Source organism: Helianthus annuus, chromosome 10 (genome assembly GCF_002127325.2).
Source record: "Helianthus annuus cultivar XRQ/B chromosome 10, HanXRQr2.0-SUNRISE, whole genome shotgun sequence".
Classification (NCBI taxonomy): Eukaryota; Viridiplantae; Streptophyta; class Magnoliopsida; order Asterales; family Asteraceae; genus Helianthus; species Helianthus annuus.
This window is the reverse complement of record NC_035442.2, coordinates 178,649,851-178,657,555: the sequence shown is the minus strand read 5'-3', so window position 1 is coordinate 178,657,555 and position 7,705 is coordinate 178,649,851.

Sequence of the window (7,705 nt, the reverse complement as noted above, 5' to 3'; positions counted from 1 at the left end):
TCAACCGGCTGAACAATTTTTTAGGCTAATCCGATTTGATTTAAAAACCAGTTTTTAAAACATTGGCCAAATCCATTGAAGCAAGGCGTGGAAAAAAGAACACCAAAAGCATTTTTTTGAAAAAAAAACGTACAGGGGACAGTCTACGTTGTTTTGGGGCCTTTTTTTTGGAAAAACGCGAAAAAACCCTCACACTACGGATGGCCTAAAGAGACTTCTTGGTCATATCCATTAAATGTGGGATCTTACAATTTAATGCAAGGATACCCTTTCGCTTTTTCTAGGCGTCTTTAAGGGACATGGCCGTCATTCATTGGCGGACCTACCTTTACGAATGGGTGGGCGGGCGCACCTCTTGAAAAAAAAATTAGTGTATTTTTTAGGCAAAACCCGATCGCGCCCACTGAAAATATGGTTGAATCCTTCATCCGCACTCCCAGAAAAAAATTCCTGAGTCCGCCACTGCCGTCATTTACCTTGGTTAGTTACTGGGTCCAAGAAGGAATTCACGATTACCTTCCTTTTTAACCACGTTGTCGTAAGTGAGCAATTATTATTTTGCTAACTGTGGAGTACTCCAGTAACTTGATTAATTTCGTCCATCTTGGACTCGGTTGGTTCCTAACCATTGCTAGGTTGGACTCTAGAGGTTTCCTTCGTATGGGTTTGTTAGTAATTATCAAGACACAATATGAGTAAATGTTCCATTTCTTTTAGTTTGTGATGAAACAATGGTTAACAGGGCAGGGTTAACACACTGGTCTCGTCAAGAAGGGTTAATCCCTTCCTCTCGAGGATCGCTGGCTGGGTCACCGGTGGATGATCTCCTGCACAAGGAAACAAACCGTGACTCGTAACAAGGAGGATGGGGTGGGGGGTGCTCCTTGTTACCACTCTCCGGCGTGAGAATCAGTAGTTTGCTTGGGAAGCAAAGTAAGATAGTAGTAGTAGTGAGAGAGTTGTGAAGAGATACCTCTTACCTCGTTTGGGGTCGGTATTTATAGCCGAGGAGTGAAGGAGGAGATTGATGGATGGACTGACGACGAGCTGCACCCTTGCAGGTGTGTCAGACTTGTCGGTTGTGGAGGTTACGCCACGTCAGTCCATTGCTTACGTAGCTCTGACAGGGGACTGTCGCTGGTGCCACTTGCACCGTGGTCTCAGCCACTTGCACTGTGGTGTCAGTCCCACTTGTTGAATGCGTAGGATGCGGTGCAAGCCGCATCGCTGCATGCGGTAACGTCTGAGGTTACCGCGTCTCCTACTTGTGATCAAGAAATAAGCGAGATGCGGTATTGGCCGCATCGTCGTCTGCGGAGACTATTTGCCTGCATCCCTTGTCGTGACGAAAATGCCCATATGGTGCGGTGCCAGCCGCATCGATATGTTCATCTTCTTCTATGCTTAAGGTAAGGCTACTCATCCTCTGACCGATTGGATTCAAAGGATGTGACCGCACGGGTGCGGTTTATTTACTGGCGGGGGTTTGTTTGATGCGGGTGATGGTCGATTTGGGACCATACCCCTTCAAGTCCCCCAGTCTAGTGTTGCTGCCTTGTGCAAGTTGCACGTGGGAGGAGCACTGGACTTATAGTGAGGGAAGGTAGTTGGCAGTCTGGAGAAAATTCTAGGCCAGATCAGGCTGGTGATCTGGTAGAGTCCTGTGACGCCTCTTCCGTACCGGTGAAAGAATTTCGTCTGATGCGAAATTCTCAGCCGTTTTATGTCACCAGGTGGGTTGCCACCTGTTGTTGTGTTGGAAGTCTCTTGGGGACCTTGTTAGTAATGCTGCACAAACTTCGAACCAACCTCTGAGACGGTGGTTCGAAGGTTTGCACATTCTTCCAACCTCTGAGAGGTGGTCCTTTCTTCCAAGTTTGGTTCAAAGTTTTTCTTTTCTTCTTCATGCACCATTTCCATGAATGGTTTGAAGAAAGGACCACCTCTCAGAGGTTGGAAGAATGTGCAAACCTTCGAACCACCGTCTCAGAGGTTGGTTCCAAGTTTGTGCAGCATTACTAACAAGGTCCCCAAGAGACTTCCAACACAACAACAGGTGGCAACCCACCTGGTGACATAAAACGGCTGAGAATTTCGCATCAGACGAAATTCTTTCACCGGTACGGAAGAGGCGTCACAGGACTCTACCAGATTACCAGCCTGATCTGGCCTAGAATTTTCTCCAGACTGCCAACTACCTTCCCTCACTATAAGTCCAGTGCTCCTCCCACGTGCAACTTGCACAAGGCAGCAACACTAGACTGGGGGGACTTGAAGGGGTATGGTCCCAAATCGACCATCACCCGCATCAAACAAACCCCCGCCAGTAAATAAACCGCACCCGTGCGGTCACATCCTTTGAATCCAATCGGTCAGAGGATGAGTAGCCTTACCTTAAGCATAGAAGAAGATGAACATATCGATGCGGCTGGCACCGCACCATATGGGCATTTTCGTCACGACAAGGGATGCAGGCAAATAGTCTCCGCAGACGACGATGCGGCCAATACCGCATCTCGCTTATTTCTTGATCACAAGTAGGAGACGCGGTAACCTCAGACGTTACCGCATGCAGCGATGCGGCTTGCACCGCATCCTACGCATTCAACAAGTGGGACTGACACCACAGTGCAAGTGGCTGAGACCACGGTGCAAGTGGCACCAGCGACAGTCCCCTGTCAGAGCTACGTAAGCAATGGACTGACGTGGCGTAACCTCCACAACCGACAAGTCTGACACACCTGCAAGGGTGCAGCTCGTCGTCAGTCCATCCATCAATCTCCTCCTTCACTCCTCGGCTATAAATACCGACCCCAAACGAGGTAAGAGGTATCTCTTCACAACTCTCTCACTACTACTACTATCTTACTTTGCTTCCCATGCAAACTACTGATTCTCACGCCGGAGAGTGGTAACAAGGAGCACCCCCCACCCCATCCTCCTTGTTACGAGTCACGGTTTGTTTCCTTGTGCAGGAGATCATCCACCGGTGACCCAGCCAGCGATCCTCGAGAGGAAGGGATTAACCCTTCTTGACGAGACTAGTGTGTTAACCCTGCCCGGTTAACCATTGTTTCATCAGTTTGGTATTTACGACAGTCTAGGCAATCGCTTATGCCTCCGTTACACCGTCATCGTGAGCCATCATGATGTTGAAGAGTTGATGAAATTTGCAAGCCTATCTGAACATACCATGAAACCTTGAGAAAGTTTCTTGCGAAGAACGATTGGTTTCACCTACATGCTGGCAAAATTCTTTAAATAAGACTGTTTTAAATGCAACAGCTCCTCGTCTGTTTTCGAACACGTCCAACCAAAAATTGATCAAAGTTATGTCTTCATCTTCGGTCCACACTTTTCATGCCATTTTTTACGAGTGTATAGAGATAAGAGTATGTGAGAATGTGTGGTTGATTTCTATAAATTTGGTGTGAATTGTGTATGTATTTATAGGGGTTAAATAGGTTTAAAAAATCCGAAAAACAGTACCAATATTCAAACAAAAAAACAACATGCGGTAAGTACTCAAACCCACCCTACCCGCTAGACACTAGCCGCATGACCGGCGCAGGTGTGAGCCCGCGGGTAGGGTACCCACTTTACTACTTTTGTGGTATTGCATGTTATCTTGAACATAAATCTTTGAAGATTAGAGGCCGACTCATTGTCAACAAGGACCAATTCCTTTATTCAATGTTCCGATTCCATGCTGACTCATTGTCGACAAGGACCACTCTTAACGGTTGTTTAGCTGAAAAAGCCAAATATTATTTATTTATTGAATATATTTATACTCTTGTTAGGCAAGAATTTTAATTTTTATAAATATAAAAATAGTTGGAAACTCAAAAGTCTATTTTGATTTTATTAATGGCTGTAACATCCTTTGTGTAACACCTCAACCAGACTAGAGCTTATATGTCACTTAGGGAAATCAGAACAATATTCCATTAGTAATACTTTACAATATTTGAAATAAACTAAAAAAATTATTCATTTACCTTCAACGGGGAGCTTTTAAGGGGCAAGGGGTGCATCCGTCCCCGTCAATGTTTCTGTTAGCGGTGTAATTTTTTTATTTTTTGTTCGAAATTTCTAAATTATATAGGCCAGTCCCAACCAATTATTTAGCCTAAAAATTCCGAGCTCCTACCAAGTTTATTGCCCAAAAAATTATACATATTTTCGTATTGAGTTTAAAAAAGTGAAGAATTGTGCTATTGGTATTTTTTATAATTCTTGCTAAACTTGAAGTAAGTTTAAAAAGTCTGAAACTAGTTTTTATATAAATGCAACTTGAGGGTTCAAAGTTAGTTTGTTTATGTATTTTTTGGAAAAATATAGGGACTAAAGGCATTACGAAGTGCAAACCACAGGGAACATACGTTTGCTTTTGAAAAGCTACGGACTAAATCCAAAATTTTGATAAATACAGAGACATTCATGTATTTTACTCTAAAATAAAATATGAAACTTAAATAAAAAAATGTATTATATATTATAGTTTAGGTTTTGAAAATTCGAGGTGTTACGGTTTGAATAAACAAAACTTGAACCAAAAGTGGCGAAAAATATATCACTAAGTACATAACCATGACCCACTGAATAGAAGACGACTCGTAGTAAACAATAAGGATTCATGAAATTATTGATTTGTAATTTATCATACTAGTGGCGAAGCTTAAGATTTCCGACGGGGGGTCGAAAACGTATATACCCAAAAATTTCTATACGAAACCACATATATTACTGAGCGAAAAGTTATGTCCGAACACAATGATTATATATTCATATGTTGGTTAACCTAAGCTAATTACATGGTTAAGCGTGTGTAATTGTAATTTGTAATTGTTTGTGTTGCTTGTAATTGGGGTTTTAAAATGAGGAGAGGTTATATACTAATTAACAACATTAACACCGTTACCTCTAACTATATTTACATAATATCACCTCGAGCTAAACATAATTACATAATCTCTAATCACCTTCCGGTAAAATCAGTGGCGGAACTAGCCCAAAAAGTTAGGGGTATCTTAATTTTTTTTTAGGATTAGGGGTATCCTTTATATAACAGAAACGTAGTTGAGAGGTATTTTTACACTACGAAAATGGAGTTAAAGGGTATTTTTACACTAAGGAGACGGGGTTGAGGGGTAGCCCGTGCTACCCCTATTAATACTATAAGGCCGTCACTGGGTAAAATGTTTATGAATGTTGATTAGAAAAAAAAAACCCTTAACTAATTAGTGGGTTCTAGGCATGTGACTTGTTACATGAAATAGAAACCCATGTTAGGTTTTTATACAATTTGTCCAAACATAAATGTCTAGAAATGAAATATAAAACTTATAACATAACATATGAAAGTGATAATAAATAATTATTCAATTTAAGCTTAAGTTCACAGCCCCATTAGAGAAGACATACCATGTGATTTAAAACATATCGAAATCGAATGCAAATATCGCATACCAGAAATAATCCAAACTTATTCCTCCCTCGCCCCACCCGAAAGGTGATGTCAACTTCATGATCTTGTGGTAACTCGTATCACACGGCCACCCCAAACATATTCATCATGATGATTTCTGCATCGAAACGAACCTGGATGATGAGTTGGAGAGCACAAGCACCGCTTCAACGTCGGTTGAGGTTCACCACCACCGCCGTCATCTTCTGCCGCCACGGTCCTTGGTGGTTGAGATATGTACCACCTTGTTTTGATAAGATTCTCCACACCGGAATAGTAAAAACTATGGTAACACATTTTTTTTCTAGGTGAAAAAGTTGTGAAATTAATTTGAAGAAAAGAATATGTTGTGTTATTTATATAGCATACCAATGGGAGGAAAGAAAGTTGGGTGAGTAAAGTTTTGTATAAAGATATATAAGGCTTTAGAACAAATTCTTGCTTTATGAGTGAAAGTTGATCATGATTGGTAAGAAATGAGAAATATGAGTCATGCACAGCTCACTTAATTGCCCAAATCTCATGAAAAAAACATTCAAGATTGACATTGTTTTGTGGTGGCCCACTAGTTGAATCCTTAGATTTCATGAGTAGTAATAAGGTGTCGCAAGTCCTATACGGTGACATATGATTAATAGACGTAAGGTCAATATAATGGAAGGCGCTTACCCGGTGCATTAGGGTTTTGCGTTTGCACAGGGTTCGGGGAAGGGCTAGATCGCTTCACAATCTGATGTAGGCGATCTTATCTTACTATTTTAATGGAAGAGGATGTTTCTGTGGCTTGAACCCGTAACCTCATGGTCACAAAGTAGCTAATCATGCCTAAATTACATGCGAAATTTGTTAATGCACAATCAATTCTAACTAATGAAGATCCTAATTGATCTTAATAATTTTCGTGATGAAGATTATCAAAAAATTGATATGTACCAATCGGTTGATAGATAGATAATTCGTTGAGTGGATCAAGCTCAAAAGAAATTAGCAAGAAACAAGACTTGAGATAATTCTCTAAATTTTTCATTCATAATCAAACACTAACACATATGCCTTTTTATAGGCTTAATTACAAAGTGAATTAATAAAACACGGACTAAATGGTTAAACCCCACTAACACTATTATTCAGACACTTGCAAAAGTAAACAAACAAAACATGAACTATAATGGAAATCGTGGCTTGCATGAACATGAAGTAGTGGGCACATATCAAAAATGTATCCGGGAGTAACAAATTATAATCACAATGTTGTCCAAAGCTTAAGGGTGTGAATTGTGACAAAATTCAAATCTAACACGAAAGTTTTGATGTTAAATTGGTTGTGTTCGTGTCAACTACCGAATGCGCGTGTCATGTTCGGGCTCATGTGTGTGATAGTGTAACTATAACATGATTTTTGAGTTTATGTCAGGCTTAACCCACCAACCTTCAAAATGGTGGACCCAGGATTTTTTTTCAATGGGGTCCAGTTTTTTCGATACTTGGATTTTTTACACCCAAACGATAGAATTTTCGGGTCGGTCGTCGTTTGGGTCGGGTCGGGGTGATTTATTGAGCTTGGAACCTTTAAAAAAAGATAAATAAATAACAAAACAACACATGTCTAAGCACAAAGACATAAATTGAGTAAATTTTCATTCATTTTAACATTTTAAAAGTGTATTTTAACAAAAAATCAGCTGGTATTAGACTTGAACCGATGACCTATATGTTAGCAAACAAGGGATTAACCACCACAACAGCTTTGCTTTTGATACTATGGGGTCCAACTTAATATTTTTATGGGGTTCATACAAAAATTAATATACCGAATCTACTAATTTTTTAAAAAAGATTGGGGTCTGTGGACCCCGATCTACTCAATGTGGGTCCGCCCCAGTTCAAATACGACCCATATATTTAGCAACCCGCTTAATGAGTTACATTAGATGTATGACTGGGTGGCAAAACGGGTAGACGTTGTGCGCATGTTGGGTGATAGGTAAAAGGCGTAATTCTTCTAGCATAGTCGAATAAGGTTGGGTTGGATCAAACATTTTATTTCTGAAATGTTGATTATAAATTCTACCTTGTTGATTATAAGTTACATTTAAAAAAAGCTTCATCCGGTTTCAACATGTTAAAGATAAATATAATCCAAATCAAACCCGTTTACAAAATTAGGCAAAAGATCAAATACAAATAATCTTAACATACTAAACATACAAATTGAAGGAAAACCCAAAAAGACAA